Below are 27,419 nucleotides of genomic sequence, written 5' to 3'. Positions count from 1 at the left end.
TGCAGGTCGTTCTGCAAATTCTTACCATCTTCTGGCGTTGCTACTTTGGTACAGACAACTGCATCATCTGCGAATAGCCTTAAAGAGCATCCGACGCTTCCCGCTAGATCATTTATATGTATTGTAAGCAGCAACGGCCCTATCACACTTCCCTGTGGTACTCCGGATATTACCTTTACATCTGTCGATTTTGTTCCGTTAAGAGCGACGTGTTCAGTTCTGTCTGCAAGAAAGTCTTGAATCCAATCGAAGGCCTGCTCCGATACTCCGTAAGCTCGAATTTTTTTTTTCATTAAACAGCAATGCGGTTCGGTGTAAAATGCCTTACTGAAATCAAGGAACACTGAGAGCCCTTGTCCACTGCGCCGTGAATCTCATTGAGGAACGGAGTGAGCTGAGCTTCACAGGATCTCTGTTTGTGGAATCCATGTTGATTTTCCAAGAACGTCATAATTCTTGAGCATAAAACATGTTCCATTATTCTACAACAGATTGACATCAACGATATAGGTCTATAATTCTTAATATAGGTCTATAATTCTTAATATAGGTCTATAATTCTTAATAACGATAATGAAATTCACATTTTTCCATTCGTTAGGTACCTTTCGTTGCTCAAGCGATCTGCGATAACTTACTGCTAGAAGGGGAGCACGTTCTTTGGCATAATCTTTATAGAATCTTATAGGTATCTCATCTGGTCCTGAAGCCTTTCCACTACTAAGCGATTGTAGCTGCTTTTCAATTCCGAGTTCGGTTATCTCAATATCTGCCATTTCGATGTTCTTACGAGATTGAAAGGAGGGACAGTGTTACGATCTTCCGTGGTGAAACGACTTCGGAAGACCGAATTCAGTATTTCGGCCTTCTTTCTGTTATCTTCCATTTTGGTGTCGGTGTGGTCTCTGAGAGAATGAATAGACGATTTTGACCCACTTACCGATTTTACATACAACCAAAATCTCTTAGGAGTCCCTAATCCGAGGTAGTCCACCATAATTTCAGCTGCTTTCACACGTATTAATTTCATGTTAGTTTCCATTTTTCGCGGTTACGCAATGATATTTATATACAAATATTTCCAAGCTTTCGTAAGTCGATACTTACATCGAACATTTACGGGACTGGCCGATGGAAGTCTCTTCAGGATGTACGAGTACCTTACTGATGGAACAGCATTCAGGGCTGTGAATATTTCCTACAGGCCTTTAATTTTGTAAAATCGAGAGGTGAAAAGCACCCTATGTGCCTGATTGAGTAGCGCTACGGGGGTGTGAAACCACAGTAGTGTAGATTAGTCCTGTGTAAAACAATTGTGAACTGCGAAAAATTTGAGTATGATAGCAGCTCCACAATAAGTTTTTGAGAAATCTTAAAATGAAACTCAAAGTGCAGTACTGACATTGTAAGAGACTTCATCGGTATGTGTATTGCAGATCGATGTTCACACTGTGGAAATACCTGTGTTCAGCACAATGTGGATCTGCTGCAATCAGTTCGTGAATGTCAGATAACTGAAAGCTACCGAACAGATCCAGCGTGAAAAGTCATTTTAATAGCGTCAACGAAAAGGAAGCTCCTGGCAGAAATCAGTACTGCGTGAGTGCTGTTAATATATGGGTGAGAGTATTGACTCACATGGGTTGTTACAGAAATCTCTGTACACACAGCCTGAGACTGTAGAGAAGAGGGGATTTAGTTAAAATGTTGCATACGAACGTATGTCTAGTAATAGTTCGTTTCCACAGTACAAAGAAAGCAAAACTGGATCTAAGTTTTAAACTATCACGAGAATAAAATTTGTGCCAGACTGGATCTTCGGATTTCCTACTTTTCAAGAGCAGTTTTTTTTAATACAACTTATTGGTTTTCGAAACATGCCCATACAGTGATCTAAATACATGAAATATTATGTTATAATTTTTGACAATTCAGAGTATACATTAAGTTAAGTCGTACACTGGTATTAAGTTACATAGGATTAACAAAGGACGGATTGCAACATGAAACAAATTTTACATTCATTGTATGCTGAAACGAGTAAAAAAGATGAAAGTTTAGTTTAGGATACACAGATGAAGTACGCTATAAAAATCTCACTGGTAAAACAATAAGAAATGATAAATCGCTGTTGGTAAGCATTCCGTAAATTCCCAGTTCAATAGATATTAATGAGTATGTATCGAAAGTAGCAATAAAATGTTCTTTTGTATGTCCTCTCTGAATAAATTATTCAGTTAAGTTGTTTAATTTGTAATTAGTAGTAGTTGTGGTTTACGAATCTGTACTTCCGTGAAGGAGCCCCTCGTCCTTCGCAATATCCATGTTAAGCTACTCACACTTGATTCGTCCGTTCTGCGTAAAGTCTGTGTTCTGCGAGGCAACGAACTCAATCACAATACATGCGGGTTCCACAGAGTCGAGTGCCGACATATTCGCAATGAAGACAGAGTTGTAATCGAAGCATTCCAGTAATTAATATTACGCAATGATATCGTATCGTTCTTTATCTCGCACTTTCGCGGAATGTATGGCACAGTATTATTGAGTTCGTAATATTGAGCGTGGGAGGGCCGCTTTAGCAGTCAGTCGCTAGCGAGGGTGGTGCAGTACCGCAGTATGCCTGAGTACACACGTTCGGAGTTCTCATCAACATCTTAATTTACGGTGAAGCACAACAGTGTAATAACAGCGAAATTCAAAGCCTGTACCATAAGTGTTTTCAGTGGCGTGTGAGCTCACCTCGTACGACTTTAGCCAAAGTAGAACAACGGTGCTGAAAATGCGAACGTCCCCAGTTAACAAGACAAAATGTGATGCTCAATACACTCAACTGAATGTTGTGCCGTCTTCGAAACGGATATGCTTCATCGATCTGAAGAGAAACAGATTAGTAGTCGCGGAGTCATTTCAAATGGCCATGAATGCGCATGGAAGCTCTTCCACATACGCTACACACTACAAGAAGACTGAATTTGCGCCACATGCCAACTTCTGTACGTGGTTCTTAACATCTCTGTGTGTGCACTTCCCAGTTTCCAAGACAAATTCGTTTCACCGGCACATCATGTTTCACCTGTGAAGCTGTTTTCAACACTCACCAAATTAGTATCAAGTAAACGCCCCGTGACACACATTCCGTGGATTTCAGATCACCTTCGCCTTAACTGCAGAGGTAGGTAACATTCGAAATTGGTTTTTACTGGGCACTGCAGCTGGGTAATAATTTACAATTCAAATACGTTAGGACAATCCTTGGAAAGTTATTTGCAAAGGTGACTGCGAACTAGTCTATAGTACAGATCGAGTATATGAGATTCTCACCGACGCATGCTGTAGTTAAGAGCTGAGATGAATTACGAACCTTGCTGCTAGAGTCACTACGGAGATGTTCAGGCGTCCTGAGCGACCATCTTCGGAGGACGGACAGCGTTGTTTTCAAGAAACATTGAGTGAGGAATTTTAGTATATGGTGTTTGTGACGGACTGTTATCCCATAGGATATAAGAGGAAATACGAGCGATCAGTGAACGTATGGCCAGTTTCTTCTTACTCCATTTGAGAATGGACTGGAAAAGGAGTGGACAATAATAGTATAAAGTACTCTCCATCAAGCACTACACAGTGGCTAGATGAGTACATAGCTTGATATGCATACGCAAAGTACTTGAAAAGAGCTGGTGATTTCTACCTGAGGCAACAAGAAACGCCGTGCGTGGAGCATCATTACTCTCTCTCCCGGTTCTCATTTCTTTAATGCTGGCCTTCTTCCACGAGCGACGCAGAGGGACATCATCTTGCAGCAGATCAATGTTACTCCAGTCGTTTCTTTGAACTTCTTACGCGGAAGCAATCCCTTACGAGTTTCGAGAAGTCGACTTTGGCGCTATGTTTTCTATCCGGCTACTATCGTCCGGTCCTCAGTGCAAACTGGACTTCGTACTCGTGACACTTTGCGGTATTTACCGCCAGCGAAAAGAGTAAAATATGCATCTTTCAGAATCGTCAGCCTTCTTACATTTCACCATGTTGAGCAAGACCAGGTTCTACAAGGTGTCCCACATTTCCATCGTATTGCACGATACCATGTAACTTGCTTCTTATTTCAAAATAGTTACCTTTAAGGCGAATCACAGTTATATGGACCTAAATAACATTTACACACCTAGCTGAGATTTCTAATACGAGGTGGCGCTCCACCCGGAGGTAGCAGGTCTAAATCACACTTACAGAATGCCAGTCAAACAGTGAGTTGAACCCCGAAACATTTCGAAATGTCTCATTGAGTGAGGACAGGACATGAGATCTTGTAGAACGCGCCCTGTGTATCACATGAGAACATAAACAAACTCAACGGCTTCTTTGCTGCAATAGAATGGAGCAGGCTATGTGGTGTCGCTAAACACACATCTGCCTTTCACTCTGGAAACAACGGATCACAGTGCTCATACGATTTCAGAATGAAACTTAGCTTTGAAATTAACGACTGAGACAAAGCTATGCCACTCTTCCTTGCACACATACTAATTGTGCGTTGATAACAAGAGTGCTGTTAACTGGTGAAGGTAGTATGTAACTGAGGATGCGAATCGGGCTCGCGCGGCATGCCTTAATTAATGACAGTGCGCCTCTTGTGTGACCAGAGCACCCAGCTTCGAATTTCGGTCTGGCACAGCGTCATATCGTCCCTATTCACTGTCCCAGTAATCCACGAGAAGAAAAAAGCACAATCAGTTACCATGTAATTGTAACATAGTCACGCAGGAAGAATGAGGTCATATTGCAAATCGATAGGAGTACTGCGCAACTGCTGTATTGGTCTCTGCACAAGAAGGCACCAGCTGATAAACCACTCACTTCATTGGACGTGTTTCGGGTAGAACCCATCTTCAGATTGTAATGAACATCTTGGCGATCACATATATAAGGACAGTATGCCATGACAGCTTTGTTACATACTGTCTTTATATATCTGATCACCAAGATGTTCATGGCAGTGTGAAAATAGGTTCTCCCGAAACGCGTCAAATAAAGTCATGTTTTTTCAGCTGGTGACTTCTTATTTAGCACTCGTATTAAGCAACTGCCCGCTGTTTCGTACACGCTGGTTTCGATTCCTGCGACCAACGTTCACACCCTTTATTAATGCACAGTGAAATGGCCGCAGTAGATTAAGCAATTCCAAAACACCTGAACGATCGAGCAAACATGACGCAACAAAAATTACACCATAAAGTCGTCGCAAAGTCGTAATCAACACAGCAACAAACCGTCCGTAGAGCAACCCGAAGTCTAAATCAGTAGCAGGTAGGCAGTGGCAAATAGTGCGTCTCGAGGAGTATGTGTACAGTCCTACAGTCTTCAGCCAGCGAACGACGTTAACTATGGAGATAGTATACAGTACCATCAGCGTTTCTGATTGGATGCGCGCTTGGTTATTGCTATATTTCTTTAATTTTATTGCACTTTGAAAGTCTGGCTTGTGGTCTTTAAACTCCTTGCCGCCCTTCGCCGGTGACAGTTTGATCCCTCGGTGTAAAGAGCTAGTTCTGCTCCTTATGAAAAGTACTAAGATGACAATAGTTTTCTTCAGTCCTCATTGTCGTCTGAATCTTCTAGTATGACTAATGGTACTAGAAATCCTTGGTAGTTTCTGGATGGTTATTTCAATAGTTTGATGGCTGTCGAAGATGTGTTATAGTGAACCTATTTTCTGGTACAGTCGTCGAGCTAATCAGTTGAGTATGCTTTTCAGTGGTGGCATGGTCAATCAATGTCGTACTCTTGGTTAGTGGGGGTGCTTGTGAACTCCAGTATAGAACTCTGTTAACTCTATTTTGTATTCGCTTTAAAGCCTGCACCATCGTTTTGCTGTTTGTCGTCTATGCGGCACACCAATACATAAGTAATAGCACTACGACCGATTTGTGGAAACGCAATTTTGTTTCCGGCTGCGAACCTGTACTAACGAAGAAAGGTTATAATGCTTTGCCAGATTTAGAGCTTCTCGTGCGACTTACTCGGAATGGTTCTGCAAAAAGAGTTTATGGTCCAATGTTATTTCTAAGGTTAACACGGCATTATGTCGTTGTCACAGTGGAGTGAAGTGATCGTGCGGTATTGATGGCCGGAAGGCCCCATCCAGGGAAATTCGGCTGCCGAATTGCAAGTCTTATTTCAGGTGATGCCACATTGGGCGACTTGCGTGTCGGAGATGATGAAAGGATGATGAGGACAGCACAACACCCAGACCACGAGGAGAGAAAATTTCTAACTCGGCCGGCAATCGAACCTGGGCCCGCTGCATGGAAGGCAAACACGTTGCCACTCAGCGAAGCAGGCGGATTGTCACGGCGATATCTCGTAAGATAGGTGTATTCTTCGTAAAGTATATTGCACTAGTTTTTCAACGTTCAGTGCGATTTTGTTCGCTCTGCACCACTTGAGAGTTCTGTTAATTTGACGTTGGAGATGGTTCATATTATGTTCGTTGTTACGACATGTGGTAAACATAGTCGTGTCATCTTCCATTTGTGCGAGGTGTCAGCGGGGCTCTAGTGGCATAAATATTGAATAAAATGAGGAACAGCACGGAGCCTTCCGGCGAACGTTAGTCTGAGAGATGATCATTCCCCCTGGTTGGCCACCAAAGGTTTCTGTGTTGTAAAAAGTCATCTCTAATGTTAATAGAGATATCTGGTTTTGAAGTCTGTGTCGTCATATTGTGAATTAGGTTTTGCTGCCATATTTTGTTATAGGCGTTTTGGAAAAAATTCGGAAATTTGGGGTAAGGACTATAGGACCAAACTGCTGAGGTCATCGGTCCCTAGGCTTACACACTAATTAAACTAACTTAAACTAACTTACGCCAAGGACAACACACACACACACACATTCCCGAGGGAGGACTCGAACCTTCGACGGGAACCGCGCGAACCGTGACCAGGCGCCTTAGAGTCTTAGACCGCACGGCTACCCCGCGCGGCCATGCGTTTTGGACATCAAGGAAGACTGCTGCCTGGGTAAAGTTTTTAGCTGCACGTTCAGTTATACTGAGTACTAGAAGTTCGGCAGAGTGTGAGTGATAAAGCCAAACAGTTTTGTCCTGAAAGCTTCTTCTGCCACTAGCAATACCGAGATTCCATTAATTAAAATAGTTTCTAAAAGTTCGACCATGGTGTTCAGCGGACTATTTGGTTGTTTGTTCCTGGCGATCGTGGCGTCTTGGGTACGGTTACTGACTGCAGAGCTCTCGGCCACTACTTATAGAGGCCATTTGGCCTCCAAGAGGCACGCCCCGGTGAGTCGCCGGGAGCGCATGCTGTCGTGAGTTGCCCGGCTTCGCGACTTCTTTTCCTTGATACTTCGATGTTTCTCTCGGAGGAATCGACGTAGCTACACAAGCGAGAAACAAGAGCTTTCCTTTCTATTACTGCCCGTAAAGCTAAACTAGTTCCACAGTTCCTCGTGTATACTCCAAAAAGAAAATGTCTAGTTAGTTTTCCCCAAGGCATCTGTGCTCTGCCTCTTGCAGTTAACTGTCTCCGGAGAAGTCCCCAGGCGACTTCAGCTGGGATGGAACATTTCACTGCAGTTTTTCCAGTTTGCAGCCGACTTAATGGTGTCGTTTTTACGTGACATTTCAGCAGTTTCCTCAGCAGTATTTTACTGATAAGTCGCGCACAGATAAAGTATGCTTATTGCCTGTACTTCAGTCAAACATACAGACGACAGCTAGGAGACCAGTCAAAATATCACGGTTAAACGTCAGTATTAACGCAAATTTAGAGATAATCAGTTTCATTGAGAAACCTTGAAAGATCACAAAACATACAGATGCACACTATCTTTCGTATGTCCATCTTTAATGGATGACGGTACGAAGGCTGGCCAGTAAGTGAGGAGTTGTGGAACCACCCTGAGCCGTGTGTTATTAAAGTTTCTATATTCATTGCGATCTGTTTCCGTAACACAGTTTACCACATCAGGCCCTATATGCATCAATTTGACAACAAAATTAGTCATACAAGAAATTCAAAGATAATGTCACAAAAAATACTATCAAATACTCCTTCCTTAAGAAACAATTACATCTTAAAATATTTAGCACATTATCAATAGATGAAGAAATTTGTACATAAATTGTAGCTCCGGTAATTAAATTAACTGTAAATCTCATACTGTTAGAAAACAAGCCTATTGCTTAGTAGGATTAGCCAGTCACTGAATAAATCAACCTCCGAGAGTATGTCCTAACAGTAAGTGTGAATTCAAGCAAGTCAGTAAAGAGGACTGTTGCTCAGTGAGAGTAGTAAATCGTGTGCGTGTAGTATATAACGCAGCCAAAATGAACTTGTACAAAGTATTTCACCGTCGATAATGCACTGCAGTAGTCATAATATAGTCGAAAATGGATGGGCTGTCTACAAAGTCCACTGTCTGTGAGAAATTGTTCATTACAAGTACAAGAGTAAGCATATAGCCCTAACAACAGCACATTATTCAAACTCTTACGGGCTGTCCTCAACGTCCCTAATAATCCGCCCATATTATCTGCTCACCACAGAAGTGGAGTTTGCAGTGACCGAAATTAGCATCACAAAACAAAACCCTTCTATAAAACCCTGTGGTATCACCCGTCAGACATGACCAAACAGCCCTCTGTATGATACCGCGGATACTGTATAAGAAACGTATATTCTAATCCTACCTGAAGCTGTGTGTTGCCTCACTTAACAAGGCACCACAAGTAACCAGAAACGTGCACTCACTGCCAAAGATTGATCTACTACGTTCGATTGAGTATGACTACGCGATCGGCGATCAATCACTGGAGCCCAATCCCAGCTTTCAACGCTTCTTTGCGGACTAACGAATTTTATATGTGCATAGAGGACCTCCCGAACTCGATGTCCTCGTCGTTAACCTGTCTTGTACGACATTTTCTGATGATGAATGCTGTGTTTGGTTTGCAGCCAGGCGATGCCCTCTCGGGATGAGCAGTCATTCTCTAGCTCACGTTCAGTTGTGCTTATCTCTCTTCCCTCACTTATCCTTCGATGCTGCTAATCTAATGTTTCTCTCACTTGTGTGAAGCGCTTCTGAAAGTGGGTATTAAATCGGAAGAAAAAGCAGTGACATGCCATTAAAAAAAACGAAAAATCAGGATAGCATTTATATTAGAGAATTATATTTATATTAGAGAATTAAAAACATCAGATGAAACTGCGTGCTTTCAGAGACCTATCAAGTCTCAATCATCTTTGATGTACACACGCAGACTGAAGCGATGAATGAAAATTTGTATCAAGGCCAAGATTCCAAGCCGAGTCTCCTTCTCGCCAGGTAGATTCGACAGCAACTACGCCACTCTGGCACAGTGGCTTTGCACGGACTACCCTAGCGCACCTCCCTCCCCAGTCAAAATTCCCATTCACGCCTCAGCCCACTTGCTTAGTGAGCAGGAGACCCGGGTTCGTATCCCTGGCTTGGTACAAATTTTTATTCATCGGTTCTGTCTGCATATATACGTCTAATAACATCTCGAGTTTCAGAAGACAGTTAATGACATATCTGCTGAAGCAACAACCATTGAAGGATAACCATTGTTCCTGTACACACTCTTTACCCTTGCACATCTGTCTTTCTAACCTAGTTTTCCTCATTTCCAAGTTAGCCGATGCATTCTTCTTAAACTTTTTTTTGTCCCCGGCAATTGCTATATCAGAGAACATCTGTATTGTACACCTACAAATTCTTCTTACATCTGCCACTATCATTACTGTTATTATTGCCATTATTACTATTATGACTATTAGTGGCAGCAGCTGCAGCAATGCAAGTACTGCCAGTATTAACTTTTTTAGTTTAGTCAGTAAAATTTACTCACACTGCCATTTCAGAGACCCAAAACATTTTCGAACTAACTGTCATATTAAAACTTATTTCTTTGGTAACTATGTTGTAAAAAAAAGGTATTGTACCATATGTACGAAACCCTGATCCGATGTAAGAAAGGGCCTGATGGCCTAATCAGTACAGGTTAAATAAATAAACAAATAAATAAAAAGGCTTTATTATTCGTTACATGTCAGTAGTCAGCGGACCATTGTAATTGCATGTACAGGCCAACACATAAAGAGTGATCTTGCTAAAATGGGGTCACAATGCAGGAAAAGAACCCGATACTATAAGGAGCAAAAATGGTCATATGGACATGTTGCCGGAAATATCTTCCAAAAAATGGTTCAAATGCCTCTGAGCACTATGGGACTTAATATCTGAGGTCATCAGTCCCCTATAACTTAGAACTACTTAAACCTAACTAACCTAATGACATCACAAGCATCCATGCCCGAGGCAGGATTCGAACTTGCGACCGTAACAGTCGCGCGGTTCCGGACTGAAATGCCTAGAACCGCTCGGTCACCGCGGCCGGCGAAATATCTTCCAAGGAAGATACACTCTGCTGAAGGTACAGGTAAATGACATTTGACAGTGACTTCAGTACCAACACCAGGCAGCTGGTACGCCTGCTTGGGGTGAGCCAGGAGACTGTATAGAACATTGTTGACGACAGCTGCCACTATCGCTATTAATTACAAATCATGCAGGCCTTATTGCCTTCAGACATGCCTCCGCGGCGACGGTGTTGTCGGTGGTTTGTAGCACACGCCACCACGATCACCCGGAGGATGGCCACTGCAAAGACGGTCGAAATGTCATATTTAATAATGATTTTATGAGGGGCATTCAATAACTAATGCAACACTTTTTTTCGGAAAGCAGGTTGGTTTTATTCAGGATTGCAATACACCATATTATTCCCCTTTCTTTTGGTTACAAAACGCTATTTTTCAACGTAATCTCCAATGCGACTGCCTTACGCCACTTTACTGGGAGCACCTGTAACCCCTAATGGCACCACTTCACTGGTCGATGTCGAAGCCAGCGTCTTGCTCCATCAGCAACCTCCCAATCATCCACGTACTTCTCCCCGCTGAGTGCATCCTTGCAGCCTTCATTGGGCCCAACAGGTGGAAGGCGGAAGGTGCTAGATCCAGTCTGTAGGATGGATGAGAAAGAACAGTGCTATGAAACTTTTTTAGCTCCTCTATGGTGCACAGGCTTGCGTGAGGCCTTCAGTTGTCGTGCAGAAGGAGAAGTTTGTTTGCATTTTTGTGAGACGAACACGCTGAAGTCGTTTCTTCAATTTCCTGAGGGTAGAACAACTGTGTGCTGCCGGCTGGCACTCGGAAGATCGGACAGATTTTCGCCATTTTGTTGCGATGATGGCAAACGCCTCGTCCAGCGACTCACTGTGCCTTGCTCACTGCCAGGTCTCCGTAGGCATTTTGCAAGCGCCTGTGAATATCTGCGATGATCTGTTTTTCCTCCAAAAGAAACTCAGTGACAGCTCTCTACTTGGAACGCACCTCTATTATAGACGCGAGTTTAAGGGCTACGTATAGTGACGCCGCCTGTCGGATCTTCATGAAACTATAGGTGCTGAAGCGAGAATTATCCACGATGTCTCATAATAAATTCGGCATTTTTAAACCGAAATTTTCCGAGAAAAAAATGTGTTGCACTGCTTATTGAGCACCACTCGCAGTTTCATTATGAAGCGGTCTAATGCTCAAAAACTATTCAGTTATTCAAATTGATACTGGCTGTAGAAAATTTCGCATTTACAAAAAGTACCCACATCAAAAAAAGTTTTGCATCACCTCGGTTCCGAGAGTTCCGGAACCTGTACAGAAAATTGGAATAGAGATCAACATAAACATCATTTCCGCCCTTTTTATTGCTCATGAAAACCACACATTACATGTTGTACCACCATACAGCGAGACATTCAGAGGTGGTCGTCCAGATTGCTGTACACACCGGTACCTCCAGTAGTAGCACGTCCTCTTACAATGATACATGTCTGTATTCGTCGTGGCACACTATCCACATGTTCATCAAGGCACTGTTGGTCCAGATTGTCCCAGTCCTCAACGGCTATTCGGCGTAGATCCCTCAAAGTAGTTGGTGGGTCACGTCGTCCATAAACAGCCCTTTTCAGTCTATCTCAGGCATGTTAGAGAACATGCTGGCCTCTCAAGTCGAGCGATGTCGTTATCCTGAAGGAAGTCATTCACAAGATGTGCACGATGGGGGCGCGAACTGTTGTCCTTGAAAACGAACGCCTCGCTCATATGCTGCCAATATGGTTGCACTGTCGATCGGGGGATGGCATTCACGTATCGTACAGCCATTACGGAGTTTTCCATGACAACCAGCGGCGTACGTCGGCCCCACATAATGCCACCCCAAAACATGAGGGAACCTCCATCTTGCTGCACCCGCTGGACAGTGTGTCTAAGGCATCCAGCCTAACCGGGTTGCCTCCAAATACGTCTCCGACGATTGTCTGGTTGAAGGCATATGCGACACTCATCGGTGAAGAGAATGTGATGCTAATTGTGAGCGGTCCATTCGGCATGATGTTGGGCTCATCTGTACCGCGGTGCATGATGTCGTGTTTGCAAATACGGATCTCGCAATGGACGTCGGGAGTGAAGTTGCGCATCATGCAGCCTCTTGCGCACAGTTTGAGTCGTAACAAGACGTCCTGTGGCAGCACGAAAAGCATTATTCAACATGGTGGCGTTGCTGTCAGGGTTCCTCCGAGCCAAAATCCTTAGGTAGCGCTCGTTCTCTGCAGTAGTAGACCTTAGGCGGCTTGAGCTAGGCATGTCATCGACAGTTCCTGTCTCTCTGTATCGCCTCCATGTCCCAACAACATTGCTATAGTTCACTCCGAGACACCTGGACACTTCTCTTGCTGAGAGTCCTTCCTGACCCAAAGTAACAACAACCACACGATCGAACCGCGGTATAGATCGTCTAGGCACGGTTGAACTACAGGCAACACGAGCCGTGTACCTCCTTCCTAGTGGAATGACAGAAACTGATTGGCTGTCGGACCCCTCCGTCTAATAGGCGCTGCTCATGCATGGTTGTTTACATCTTTGGCCGGGTTTAGTGACATCTCTGAATGTCATCACGCCTATATAAGCGAGAAACCGTAGCAGCCCCGGCAGTCAGTGAACTCCTGACGACGATGGCGAGATGGCTATCGAAATCTCGAGGATTTTATTCGAATTGACGGGGCTGGAAAACCGAGAACATTTTATTCATATCTCTGAATAGTCAAAGGGACTGTGTCTGTAATACAATATCCACAGTCAACGTCTATCTTCAGGAGTTCTGGGAACCGGGGTGATGCAAAACTTTTTTTATATATGTGTACTATTTTAATTTACCTCTGATTAGATCGAATTCAACAGTATGAGTAATTCAGACAACTATCGCATATCTTTCTTTTCAGTGGTCATTTATCTACTAACCCAAGAAAGAAAAGTCAAAGCTTAGAAAGGCTCAGATTCAAAGCGTTGAAGAGATACCGTGGCGCTGCGGCAAACAGTCTCCGCCATCAGAGGTATTTACGATTGGGTGCACCTGCGGCAGTGATACCGGTGCAGTGTACACGTTAGCATGAGAATTTTTTAAAAGAGAAAAAATATCGCTTCAGATAAAACTAAATGGTTGCGAGACGTACCAGCATCAGTCGAAGCCATCGCGTTTAGTGTGGAATAGCGAGTTTATCTTCCGGACGACTCGTCCAGACTTTGATGGGAAGGAGCTCGCAGTACAAGAGGAGGTCGGTGCAGATAAAATGAAGCGTTTGTGAATATGCCGAAATCAGACGGGACCATCGCATTCAGTAGCGAATAACGGCTTTCGGTTTAATCTCTCTCTCTCTCTCGTGACCCGCTCGCACGGAAATGAGAGTGCACCTAAAATAAACTTGAAACAAGTGCGCCGTGAAAAGAAAGAAACGCGAACATTTCGCGTAAACACACACGTACATACGTTACGTAAATTCACACAGGTTGCAGAGGAGAAACCAAAGAAAAAAATAAAAGCCGGAGAAACAGAGGGAGAGAAAAAGAATAACACAGAGAGAGAGAGAGAGAGAGAGAGAGAGAGAGAGAGAGAGAGAGAGAGCGTCAGCAGAAGAGAATTCTCGTATGACATAGCAGAGCCCTGCCAACAGAGTGTACCGATGTGGACGTGCGCACGTGGCGTTTTTCTGCGGCATTTCACGGTATTTGTTCGGCGACCGACCGCACTGTCGTTGCAGGGGCGAAGAGGCGCGGCTTTTTCGTTTGATCCTCGGGATTAAAAAAAAAATCTCTACAGCTGGAACTCTGAAATTCGCGGACGACACGAACGCTACTGACACTTTTCAGGATAGGGTGTTCTGTGAGATGAAAAAAGAATCACTGAACTGGCTACCTGAATACCTTTCACACACTAGTTTCGTCTCCGTTGTTTTCAAGTAGCTTAGATTAAACAAAGGGTAGTGTAATTAACAGTAGGGGCAGTAAACAAGCTATCCTGAATGGACCCAGTATTACGGACACACTACACATCTGTTAAATATGCTCTATACACAAGTGAGAGTTGGTTAAATAATTAATATTAAGTCTTAAATCAATGAAACAATTTCTGCTGGAAAGAACGGGTTATGTTTCTGGCCACGAACACATGTCCCTTTCTTCATATACATGGCTACATGCTGACCATTTACAGGTAACTGTACAACATAATGGCTTAAAGGTTAAGAATGAAAATATTAGTAGTTTATATTACTTGACAAAATGATGAAACATACTTAAATTTAGCAACAATTTACATTAAGTATCTTTGCTTTCCATACATTATACTACACTTAATTCTTAGGTACTACAGAGGCAGTATATTAGAAAAAAAAGTTTTCAGGTTAAATTAAGCTTTCCCATTTATTTTACCTTGTTATGTTTTTGTAAAATCATCAAACACGTTTGTGGCTACACAGGGTGATTTAGCTGCCCCTAGCGCTGTAGCTTTATGCAACCTGGAATGTTATAATTGGCCTTATAAACGACGCGCGTGATTTTCATATACTCTCGCTAGGTACGCGCAACTATTAGTCCATTTGAAAAAATGAAAAGGACCTTTCTATGGGACTTTAATTTAGTTAAATTTTTACCCGGATACGTTTTCACTAGAGGCGGTAGTTTTCGAGTTATTCCAGAAGAACTTATAAAAGTGACCTTCAAACGCACCCACATTTGCACATTCAGCCCCCAGCGGTCGGTATTCCTAGTATGTTTCTCATGGCACTCCCTCATACCACTGTACAAATATTTGCGACTGCACGAATTGTTTCTCGCATTCAATCTTTTTTGGTCTTCATTGACTGGCTTTATTACGCCGTTGGCTTAATCTAGCACTTACAAATTATAAAACTGACGTCCACGAAAATTTTACATAACTATTTCCTGAATTTTAGCAGCATAAAGTAAGCAACTACATCTTTGTATTCGCCAGGCCTTCTGCCTACAAAACTACTGTACTTGTAAAGGTTAAGTCTGTATCAAATTTTCAAGGTAATTATGTTTAGCGTAACATTTACAGAACTCGTTTTTCGTTCGCTACCCTCACGAAGTAGCCAACTATACTGCCCATCCATTAGAGGCCAAAAAAGGTAGACTATCGAGAGTAGTTCATGCAGTCGGAGATTTTTGTACAGTGGTAGGAGGGAGAGCCACGAACAGCACATTCGAAATCTTGACTGGTTATGGATGAGTGTGGGGTGAAGATGACCTTGAATGTTACTTTTGCACGCCTTTCTTAACTAATTCAAAAACTGTGGCCTCCGGTGAAATCTTATCAAAGTACAAAATTTAACCGTGTTAAATTTCCTACAGAAACGTCCTATTCGCTTTTTCTCTAGGACTAACAGTGCGCGTGTATCGAGCGAGAGAATATGAAAATCTGGCGCGTCGTTTACGGCTAGCTATAACATCGCCGGCTGCAAAAAACGACAGCGGTAGGGGCAGGTGAACCATCATGTATAATGGATAACTTTCTGTGGCACTGATGGCTTTTGAGATGAGTAATGGAAGTTATTCTGTTACGAATATCAATTATAATACGAGGGCCGTTCAATAAGTATGCAATACATTTCCTTTTTTTTGCCAATTTCGAGTGAAAACATGCAGAATTTGTTGTGAGACATCGTGGATAATTCCAGCTTCAGCCCCTACAGTTTCATGAAATTCGACTGTGTCGCAGTGCTATACGCAGCCTTCAAAAGTGTCTGTAATGGTTCAAATGGCTCTGAGCATTATGGGACTTAACATCTGAGGTCATCAGTCCCCTAGAGCTTAGAACTACTTAAACCTAACTAACCTAAAGACATCACACACATCCATGACCGAGGCAGGATTCGAACTTGCGACCGTCGTGGTCGCGCGGTTCCAGAATGAAGCGCCTAGAACCGCGTGGCCACAGCGGCCCGGAAGGGTCTGTAATGTAGGTCCGTTTCAAGCAGAGAGCTGTCATTGAGTTTCTTTTGAAGAAAAACCAGGGCATCGTAGATATTTATAGACGCATGCAGAACGTCTACGGTGCCTTGACAGTGAAAACAAAAAGCACAGCGAGTAGTTGGGCGAGGTCGCGAAAACCTCGTCTGTCTCCCGCGTACCGTCCAGCCGCACACATCTGTCTCTCCTGCAGTGTTGGAACGTGCAGACACTCTAATTGGAAGTGGTGCAAGCGAACTACTGCTTCTATATGACAACTCAAGGCCTCACACAAGTCTGCACAGCTGAGAGGAGTTAACAAAATACGGTCGCAGGTTCGAATCCTGCCTCGGGCATGGATGTGTGTGATGTCCTTAGGTTAGTTAGGTTTAAGTGGTTCTAAGTTCTAGGGGACTGATGACCATAGATGGTAAGTCCCATAGTGCTCAAGACATTTTTTAGTTAACAAAACTTCACTGGACTGTTCGTCTTCATCCACCCTACAGTCGGGATCTCGCGTCTTCCCACTGCCATATGTTTGCCCCAGTGAAGGATGCACTCCGTGGGAAGGAGTACGTGGATTTTGAGGTTATTGATGCAGCAAGACGCTGACTTCCACGTCGACCTGTAGAATGATGCCGGGCGGTCATACAAGCCCTCCCAATAAGGTAGCGTAAGGTCGTCGCATTGAATGGAGATTTGCACTGAAAAATAGTGTTTTGTAGCAAAAAAGAGCAGGGAATAATACGTTGTACTGGAAACCTCAGTAAAACCAACCGGCTTTCAGAAAAAAAAGTGTTGGATTACTTATTGAACGTCGCTCCTACATACAAATAATGTAACCAATCGGTTTTATTAATAGTAATTCCAATTGGCGTATCGGGGATACACACACACACACACACACACACACACACACACACATAGAGAGAGAGAGAGAGAAAGAGAGAGAGAGAGAGAGAGAGGGAGAAAGAGAGAGACAGAGACAGAGACAGAGACAGAGACAGAGACAGAGGGGGGGGGGGGGGAGAGAGGGAAGGTAGTGGGAAGGACGACAGTTGGTTTCAGTATTACAGCCCACTTATGTATTTTACCGAAGAACGCCTAACATGTGCATTGGATGTGGTGCTATTACAGCGGTCATTTTACTCTCTTCGCATACCAAGTACAGTAATTTACTGACGACAAGATTCAAATACCAGAATATTACGGTTACAATAGCGGCAACGGGAAAATCACGCTGGTGAAAGTTCAGCAGCAGAATAATGTGGAAATGGAAGAAACCGCTGTTTCACTGCGAACGTTACTGCGGCTGACACTGTCAATATTCGAACGGCGGTGCGGCTGCGGCTTCGTGTGGCCACAATCACGCTAGCCATTCCGCAGAGTGGTATGCCATTGCAAAGTTATGCGCAAAATGGCGCGATTCGTAACCGCCTATTTAAATGCACGAGTTACGCACAAAAACTCAATGGAACTCTTTTATTAACTCAGTGTATTCACAGCTTTTTTCAGAAGTGGAATAAACGAGTTCATCAAATTCAGTTCATTGGACAGCAGTTGAATTTATTTCTTTAAATTTCGCTCGCTTTTTCTTTTGAGTCTGTTTTCAAACTTACTATACATTTACTCTGTTGACTTATGGAGTTGCTTTACTACCTATTTGGTACATGATTGAAGTTATCAGCGCCCTCAGTTATTTATTACATGTATTCCAATTTATGTCTTCCGCTACAGCGCCCTCTAGAATCATGAAACATATTACCTAAAATTTTAAAACGTCCTATCATCCTGTCCCGTCCTCTTGTCAGTGTTTTCCACGGGATCTTCTCTTCGCCAATTCTGCGGAGAACCACCCCATTTCTTACCTTATCCTTCAACCTCGTTTTCGACATCCATCTGTAGCACCATTTCTCAAGCGCTTCGTGTGTCTTTTGTCCGGTTTTCCCACAGTCCCTGTCTCACTCCCTTACAGTGCTGTTCTCAAGCGTACATACTCAAAAAATTTCTTCCTCAAATTAAGGGCAATATTTGATACTAGTAGATTTCTTTTGAACAGAAATGCCCTCTTCGCCTGTACTAGCCTGCTGTCTATGTTCTCTTGCTTCGTCCATTTTGTGTTATTTTGCTTCCAAGATAGCCGAATTCCTTCATTTCACCTGCAGCTTTGTCACTAGTTTTGAGAAGGTTTTCCTTCACGTCACTTCTACAACTCGTCATTACTTTTGTATTCCTTATGTTCGTCCACAAACCACGTTCCGTTCTCATTAAAGCGTTCATTCCATTCAACAGGTCTGTAACTCTTCTGCACTTTCACTGAGGTTAACTATATCTTGAGCGAATCTGAATTTTGTTTTGATTCCTGAACCTTTTTTTTTTATTTGCGTCATTGCTTCTTCGGTGTGTAGAGTGAACATTAGGAGTGAAAGAGTGCAGCACTGTCTTACATCTTTTATAATTCGAGAACTTCCGTCTTGGTCTTCTACTCTTCTCGTTCCGTCTTGGTTTTGCTCATACTGTATCTCACCCGCCTTTTCCTACAGCTTAGCTCTATTTTTCTCAAAATTTAGAACAGTTCGCACTGTTTTATATTATCTAACGGTTGTTATAGGTCCACGAATCCGAAAGAGGCGTCTCAATTTTTCTTCAGTCTTGCTCGCATTATCAACCGCACAGTCAGAACTGCCTCTCTGGTGCCTTTACCTTTCCTAAAGCGAAATTGATCGTCTTCTAACACACCCTCAATTTTCTCTTCGATTGTTCTGTATATTGTTCTTGTGCGCAACTTGGGTACATGAGCTCTTAAACTGACTGTGCGATAATTCTCGCACTTGTCGACTCTTGCAATCTTGAGAATTGTGTGCATGAGGTTTTTCCAAAAGTCTGATTCTATATCCCCAGACTCATGCATTCTACACACCAACGTGAGTAGTCTTTCCTTTGTCATTTCAGACTCATGCATTCTACACACCAACGTGAATAGTCTCTCCTTTGTCATTTCCCCCAATGATTTTAGAAATTCTGCCTTATTCGATCTTAATTCTTCCAATGGCCTTTTTAATTCTGACTCTAATACTGGATCGCTTATCTCTTCCCTGTGACCAGAGGTTCACCTACCATCACATCATCAGACAGTTCTGTCTCCTCGTAGAGGTTTCCAATGTACTGTTTCCACATATCCGCTCTTTCCTCTGTGAATTCCCATTGCACTCTTAATGTCGGCACCTTTGCTTTTACTTTCACCGAAGGTTGTTTTGACTTTTCTAGATAATGAAACTGTCCTTCAGACGAGAATTTCTTTTCCGATTCATAAATTTTGACAATATAGTCGACGGAGAGCAATGACCTTATTCTTTATTTAAAAATGAACAGTCGATATCGCAATAATATTTCTTTATTAACCTGTTTCGCATTATCTACAAGCCATCTTCAGAATTTTTTGGCCCCCTGTGACTGGTGTTGGCAGCTCCTCGGATTTTTCGTGATACCACGATCGTCACTATATTTTCCGATTTCTTCTTATTCCTCATGTAACGATTTCCCTTTACCTGCCTTGCACTTCCTATTTATTTCATTTCAAAGTGACCTATTCCAGAAATCTTGTCTTACCCTCAACATTTTTGTGCTTCTTCTCTCGTCGATGAATTTACATATTTCCTCTGTTACCCAATGTTTCTTCGCAGTTACTTTCTTTGTACCTTTATGTGCCTGTCCAACTTCTGAGAGTGCCCTTTCTGGAAATGTCTGTTCCTCTTCAAATGATCCGCTTGCTGTGGTATTTATTATCGTAGTATCTATACCGTTAGATAATTTCAAACGCACATCATGATTCATCAATACGTCAGTATCCCACTTCTTTCCACATTCATTGTTCCTAGCGATACTCTTAAACTTCAGTTTGCTCTTTGCTCTTCGCTCTTCGCCACGACTAAATTATTGTAGTGGTTGTTGTTGTGGTCTTCAGCCCAGAGACTGGTTTGATGCAGCTCTCCATGATATTCTATCCTGTGCAAGCTTCATAATCTCCCAGTACCTACTGCAGCCTACATCCTTCTGTATCTGCTTAGTATATTCATCTCTTGGTCTCCCTCTACAATTTTTACCCTCCACGCTGCCCTCCAATGCTAAATTGGTGATCCCTTGATGCCTCAGAACATGTCCTACCAACCGATCCCTTCTTCTAGTCAAGTTGTGCCACAAATTTCCCTTCTTCCCAATTCTGTTCAATACCTCGTCATTAGTTATGTGATCTACCCATCCAATCTTCAGCATTCTTCTGTAGCACCACATTTCGAAAGCTTCTATTCTCTTATTGTTCAAACTATTTATCGTTCATGTTTCACTTCCATACATGGCTACACTCCATACAAATACTTTCAGAAACAAGTTCATGACACTTAAATCTATATTCGATGTTAACAAATTTCTCTTTTTCAGAAACGCTTTCCTTGCTACTGCCAATCTACATTTTATATCCTGTCTGCTTCAACCATCATCAGTTATTTTGCTCCCCAAATAGCAAAACCCATCTACTACTGTAAGTGTCTCATTTCCTAATCTAATTACCTCAGCATCATCACTAAATTATTATCAGAACCTGTATCTGCTCCTGACTATGCCTAACAATCCACTATCCCATTTTGGAATTTCTTCATCCACGTGACGTAATCAACCTGGAATTTCCTCGTGTCTCCACTCCATTTCCAATTATACTTCCTCCTCTTTTGAGTTTTATACAGTGTATTCGTTATTTGTGGGCGAACTTAATTAGTCTTTTTCCTCGCACATTCCTATTATAGAGCCCATAGTCTCCCTCAAATCTTTCTTCTGTTCCCTCCCTTACTGCAGCGCTCCTGTCTCCAGTGATTACTAGCTTTTCATCTCCCTTTAGACACTGTATCACCTGTTCAGCGTCCTCATATACTTTCCCAACCATTTCACTTCCGCTTATGGCCTGGATGTGTATATTTAAAGCAGTGTTGTTGGTGCTGGTTTTCTGTCGGTTCTGATGAGAACAATCATATAAATTTAAAATTCAGGGTAGCACACTTTATGCCGTACCTTCCTATTCAGAACGAATCCTGCTCCCAGGATATCATTTCTTGCTGCTATTGATATGACCCTATACTTGTCTGACCAGGAATTCTTCTTTTCTTTCCATTTCATCTCACTGTCCCTTTCCATTACCTCTTTCAGATTTTCTAGCTTACCTAGTACATTCAGACTTCTGTCATCCCACGTTCGGATTCGTAGAATGGTACCCTTTCATTAGTTACTCTATCTTTTCTGGTGGACACCTCACCTTTCAGAACCTTTAAGTTCTAAATGGTAGGACTATACTGAGATGACGAAAGTCATGAGATATCTTCTAATATTGTGTCGGACCTCCTTTTCCACTGTGCAGGGCAGCAACTCGACGTGGCACGCACTCAACAAGCCCTTGCAAGTCCCCTGCAGAAATATTGAGCCACACTGCCTTTACAGCTGTCCATAGTTGCGACAGTGTTGCCGGTGCAGAATTTTGTGCACGAACTGATCTCTCGATTAGGTCCCACGAATCTTCGATGGGATTCATGTTAGACGACCTGGATGGCCGAATCATTCTCTCGAATTGTCCAGAGTGTTTTTCAAATCAATCGCGAAGAGTTGTCACCCGGTGACATCGCACATTGTCATCCATAAAAATTCCTTCGATGGCTGAAAATGGTCTGCAAGTAGCGAATACGAGGGCAGTTCAATAAGCAATGCAACACATTTTTTTTCTCGGTCAATTTTGGTTGAAAAAACCGGAAATTTCTTGTGGAATATTTTCAAATATTCCCGCTTCGTCTCGTGTAGTTTCATTGACTTCCGACAGGTGGCAGCGCTGTACGGAGCTGTTAAAATGGCGTCTGTAACGGATGTGCGTTGCAAACAACGGGCAGTGATCGAGTTTCTTTTGGCGGAAAACCAGGGCATCTCAGATATTCATAGGCGCTTGCAGAATATCTACGGTGATCTGGCAGTGGACAAAAGCACGGTGAGTCGTTGGGCAAAGCGTGTGTCATCATCGCCGCAAGGTCAAGCAAGACTGTCTGATCTCCCGCGTGCGGGCCGGCCGTGCACAGCTGTGACTCCTGCAATGGCGGAGCGTGCGAACACACTCGTTCGAGATGATCGACGGATCACCATCAAACAACTCAGTGCTCAACTTGACATCTCTGTTGGTAGTGCTGTCACAATTGTTCACCAGTTGGGATATTCAAAGGTTTGTTCCCGCTGGGTCCCTCATTGTCTAACCGAACACCACTTTAGTGGACTGTGCTTCCTCATGCACCCTACAGCCCCGATCTCGCACCGTCGGATTTCCATATGTTTGGCCCAATGAAGGACGCAATCCGTGGGAGGCACTACGCGGATGATGAAGAAGTTATTGATGCAGTACGACGTTGGCTCCGACATCGACCAGTGGAATGGTACCGTGCAGGCATACAGGCCCTCATTTCAAGGTGGCGTAAGGCCGTAGCATTGAATGGAGATTACGTTGAAAAATAGTGTTGTGTAGCTAAAAGATTGAGGAATAACCTGGTGTATTTCATTGCTGAATAAAACAACCCCTGTTTCAGAAAAAAAATGTGTTGCATTACTTATTGAATATTGATATATATAATATAACCAGTGATTGGATCAGTTGCACCAGAGACGTCTTCCATTCCATTTTAACACAGCCTGCATAATTATGGACCCATCACTTGTTGCACAGTGCCTTGTTCACAACTTGGGGCCATAGCTTCCTGGGAAATGCGCCACACTCGAACCCTACTACCAGCTCTTACCAACCGAAATCGGGACTCATCTCACCACGCTACGGTTTCCCAGTCGTCTAGCATCCAACCGATACGGTCACGAGCCCAGGAGGTGCGCTGCAGGCGGTATCGTGCTGTCAGTAAAGGTACTCGTGTCGGTCGTCTGCTACCATAATCCATTTACACAAAATTTCGCCGCCTTTTTATAACGCATACGTTCACTGTACGTGCCACATTGATTTCTACGGTTATTTCGCGCATTATTGCTTATCTGATAGCCCTGACAACTCCACGCAAACACTCCAGCTCTCGATAGTCGGCTACTGCGTTGTCCTTGGTGAGAGGTAATGCCTGAAATTTGGTATTCTAGGCACACGCTTGGCATTGTGGATCTCCAAATATAGAATTCCCTAACGATTTCCGAAATGGAATTCGTCTAGCTCCAACTATAATTGCGCGTTGGAAGTCACTTAATTCCCGTCCGTGCAACCGTAATCACGTTGGAAACCTTTTCACATGAATAACCTAAAAATGACAGTTACGCGTATGCACTGCCGTTTTATACCTTGTGAACGCGATACTACTGTCATCTGTATATGTGCATACCGCTGTCCCATGACTTTTGTCACATCAATGTAATTCGGAATCTTCTCCCAATAGAGAGACCATTATGACAGTTTTTAATTACAGGCGACATGTCCTGTGTATACAGATTATGTGTGTTTAATGCAGTGGTTTCATTGCGTTTTGCGTTAATCATAGCTGTTTTTTGCGCTTTTTAGGGCAGCTTTCCACCGCAACGGCAATAGGCAGCCCCGAAACTCTGACCGCTCGTTCGCCCTCTTTGTCAACGCCGTTGGTAAAACGATCGTAAATCCTTATACCGGAAGTCTTCGGCCGCCATTGCTGACGATATTTATTTAAAATCTAACCAGTGGCTGTGTTCTAACGCGGGACCCAGGACGTTTTGATTACGAGCCAAATACGCTACACCTAGAGATGATATAGTGATGATGAATTTGTCATTTGTCGGGTCCAGTCATTACGTTAGGTCAACTTTGTAAAATTTATGCAAGTAACTATGAAAAAAGAAAATAATTGTTAAATATAATACTGTCCTACCGTCACAGTGCTTCATCCTAGGGCTGCTCCTAACAGAACGATCCCGTGCAGCGTGTTGCTTGGGTTTCGCATGACTTATGATTTTAGAATCCTTGTTGGTTGACATCGAGGAAGCTATTCCGTTTGAGATTCTTCATTACGTACTTAAGTTATTCTATGAGACGAGATGTGTTGATGTCAATTATTCAATTTTAAATTCATCTACATCTCATCTCTTAAAATGTTGTTAGAATTTGTAGACTGTAAGTTATATAGCCAGCTGCTAACGCCAGCTAGCGGTCTTCGCCTCAAGCAGTGTGTCAAAATCTAGTGGCTGTCAGTCCCCATTTCACTACAGTGCCGGTCACACAGTTTTGTACAACGTATATGCCGATACTATTATATATGGCTTATTTCAATAGTGGTACAGGTCCATTTTTGTTCATTGTGAGATACAGAGTCTTAAAGTTAAATGAGCGCTGAAAAATCTGCAGTTGAGATACGAGAAATATTCAAGCATATCAAGAGATGAACATTTCTTCCTGTTCGTTTGTATCAAATGGTTCAAATGGCTCTGAGCACTATGGGACTCAGCTGAGGTCATCAGTCCCCTAGAACTTAGAACTACTTAAACCGAACTAACCTAAGGACATCACACACATCCATGCCCGAGGCAGGATTCGAACCTGCGACCGTAGCGGTCGCGCGGTTCCAGACTGAAGAGCATACAACCGCTCGGCACACCGGCCGGCGTTTGTTTGTATCATTAGTGTCAGAAGCATTATAGACAGAAAAGTGGAGGTAATGGACTGGTGCCACTATTGAAATAAGCCCTTCATATATATGATGATCCCTGCTACGAGATGAAGTACATACTGATTGTGTCAGTTACTAAGTTTTAGCAAACCCTTTTGGTAAGACGATATATTTTACATTTAGTTATTTTAGTGGGAAGTTCCTTAAGCACATAACGTTGTTTAATTTTCACTGTCTCTACTCTACATTAACGTATTTTTTTCAGACTTATGACCATCTTTCAATTACGCTGGCCACGGACAATGAAAAGCTGTTTTTAATTAAGTCGTATATGGACGTGTTCATTTTAAGAAAGGTTTTAACGATGTGTGAAGCCGTAATGCCACCAGCACTAATCAATAATATTTTATTCTACGTATTCTGTAATTAATTCGTGTATATCTCTTGAACCCCGCTACAACAATAAGTGCGGTTCTGTAAGCTGTTGTATGTTAGATATGAAGACGGCTAATCCATCCAAGTAAAGAAGACTTCATATGCGACCTCGAGTTCATGGCTCTTCAGTCCCTAACATAAATTTAAAAAAATTACAGCAGACCTCGTATTCCCTGACTGACGATGTCAACACACTTGACTCTTCCATACATTTTGTATTAGAATGTGGGAGTCCACATGTAGGCAATATTGTTACAGTGGACGGCGCTAACTCTGAATTAATTGCTGCGTGTTTTCCCCACTCGTCTTGAATGTTGAAAAAGACTTTATCGAAGTTTACAGGAGCCACTATATCTTTCAGACTTATATATTTCCAATGCGCTGCAGTAAGTCATGAGCGTTCCTCTGCTGCTTTAGCAACCAAAGCCTTTTAATTGCCAGTGTCGCGCAAATCTGACTCGACAGCATACACACTGTGCGTTTACACACACACACACACACACACACACACACACACACACACACACACACACACACGTGGGGGCTGGGGGGCTCTTTGGTGACGCTACTTGTAGCGACGCGGCGCAAAAGTTGTTCCTCAGAGACTTGGAGATGAAGCCGTGTGCTTTGACTGCGGCCCATCGGCCCGTCCGGCGACCAGCTCACTGATTAAACGACGCCGGCCAAAGCAGACGCAGGTAAAGAGCCGAGCCCGGAACTCTGTCCACGGGCGACCTGTTTTCAGAATCCAAACCCGTCCATTGCCGAGGCGCTTCCCGTGCCGCGGCATTCAGGAAACAGAGAATAGGAAGCCTAGCTCGTAACGGCGCACGAGCTGAAACAATAGTTGTTCGGCAAAGAACGTTCCAAAAGACACGCTAGGGAGCGTTCAATTTTAACGCGACATCGCATTCCACATAGCGTTTTCATCTCGAGCGCCGCACGGCTTTTAGGATACACCAGCCGAAACTCTGCTCGATACGTTCGTTGGATCTACCAGTGCGGTCCAATAAACACGTTTTTTTCTCGTCTAATTTCGGCTGAAAAAATGCGGAATTAGTTGTGGCACACCGTGCAATATTTCAACTTCAGCCCCTACACTTTCACGAATACATAGCCTTGAAAATGGCGTCTGTAACGGGGGTGCGTTCCAAGCAGAGACCGAGCGAGGTGGCGCAATGGTATCGTATTCGGGAGGACGACGGTTCAAACACGAGTCCGGCCATCCGTGATTTCCCTAAATCGCTCCAGGCAAATGCCGGGATGGTTTCGTTGAAAGGGCACGACCGATTTCTACATCTACACTCCTGGAAATTGAAATAAGAACACCGTGAATTCATTGTCCCAGGAAGGGGAAACTTTATTGACACATTCCTGGGGTCAGATACATCACATGATCACACTGACAGAACCACAGACACATAGACACAGGCAACAGAGCATGCACAATGTCGGCACTAGTACAGTGTATATCCACCTTTCGCAGCAATGCAGGCTGCTATTCTCCCATGGAGACGATCGTAGAGATGCTGGATGTAGTCCTGTGGAACGGCTTGCCATGCCATTTCCACCTGGCGCCTCAGTTGGACCAGCGTTCGTGCTGGACGTGCAGACCGCGTGAGACGACGCTTCATCCAGTCCCAAACATGCTCAATGGGGGACAGATCCGGAGATCTAGCTGGCCAGGGTAGTTGACTTACACCTTCTAGAGCACGTTGGGTGGCACGGGATACATGCGGACGTGCATTGTCCTGTTGGAACAGCAAGTTCCCTTGCCGGTCTAGGAATGGTAGAACGATGGGTTCGATGACGGTTTGGATGTACCGTGCACTATTCAGTGTCCCCTCGACGATCACCAGTGGTGTACGGCCAGTGTAGGAGATCGCTCCCCACACCATGATGCCGGGTGTTGGCCCTGTGTGCCTCGGTCGTATGCAGT

The sequence above is a fragment of the Schistocerca cancellata genome, chromosome 3 (assembly GCF_023864275.1).
Source record: "Schistocerca cancellata isolate TAMUIC-IGC-003103 chromosome 3, iqSchCanc2.1, whole genome shotgun sequence".
Classification (NCBI taxonomy): domain Eukaryota; kingdom Metazoa; phylum Arthropoda; class Insecta; order Orthoptera; family Acrididae; genus Schistocerca; species Schistocerca cancellata.
Note: the sequence above shows the minus strand (reverse complement) of the source record.